This window comes from Austrofundulus limnaeus, unplaced genomic scaffold (assembly GCF_001266775.1).
Source record: "Austrofundulus limnaeus strain Quisiro unplaced genomic scaffold, Austrofundulus_limnaeus-1.0 Scaffold35, whole genome shotgun sequence".
NCBI classification, from domain to species: Eukaryota; Metazoa; Chordata; class Actinopteri; order Cyprinodontiformes; family Rivulidae; genus Austrofundulus; species Austrofundulus limnaeus.
Window position 1 is genome coordinate 1,367,990 of NW_013952437.1, and position 1,222 is coordinate 1,369,211.

Below are 1,222 nucleotides of genomic sequence, written 5' to 3' on the forward strand. Positions count from 1 at the left end.
TTATGTTGCCGGGGGTTAGCCTGAGACCTCGATGGATCCAAAGAGCCTTCAGAAGAGAGAGGAACGCCTGTAAACAAACCACCTCACCCTGCAGGTCAACAGCTGAGCAAGTARACAGAACGCACATAAAGCTTTAGTTATCTTTATCTCCAAACATCATATTTTTCATTATTTACTTTTGTCTGCTTKTTTACATGAAAGGTGTTTTTTAAATAATGGTGGATTTTTTGGGGCAAGCTGTGTGATGGAGAACATCTGGAGCAGCTGCAGTCAGTCCAGCTGTTAGTCAGCTGTATCTGAGAGGTGAAGTGTGCAGGGTTCATCCTCTCTACACACCAAGGTCATATAAAAGAAATAATATAAGGCTGGAAATCCAGTAGTTGGTTTCTTTTTATTATTATTATTATTTATTTTTTGGTAGTCRTTCCAAGCAGCAGTATCAACTGCTTTTTCATTTGAGGATCAGTTTCAGTAAAGAAAGCAGGGGTATAAGCCTGAGATAGATGATTATCGATTTTTTTTAATTATTTTGTCTATAACTCACATTTTACCTGTCTTAAACAGTTGTCTCAGACTAATACTTTCTTGTTCAAACAAGTTTTTATGGTTCTGAAATTACTCATTTGTTGTGTAAATACTTCTGCACATGTTGTTATTTTAGCTTCTCATGTATCAAAATATACAGCTTATTTGGGAAATTGGTACTAATGTGACACATGATTTTTTTTTACTTTTGTACTTTATTTAACACTTAAATACATGGAGATTTCTTTATAATGCTACTTTTAGCTAATATGTTGCTACATGCCTTTTGATACTTTTAGCTAAGCTTTTGTTATATTAACTTATAGCTACCCATACAGCCTCACTGTAAAAAAAGAAAAGTTGGCAGAACTCAAAATTTTGAGGCAAAAAACTTCAGGGCATTTTTAAGTTTTGGACTTCAACTTAACTGTTTAAGTTTTGTTTTTGAGTTTGCCAAACTTTGATTTCCATGTTTTTGTAAATCAACCAAAAGTTGTAGGAACTTAAAGTTTTAGGTTGTAAGAACTTTATATGCTGAGTCTTCAACGTCACACGAAAGTAGCAGTAACTTAAAAATTTATGTTGTACAAACTATGAATCTTAAATTTCTCTAACACCAGTTATTATAGATTTCAACAACTATAAACCCTGAATACTGTGAACTTCACTGTGAGTCATTACATCAACTATATATATA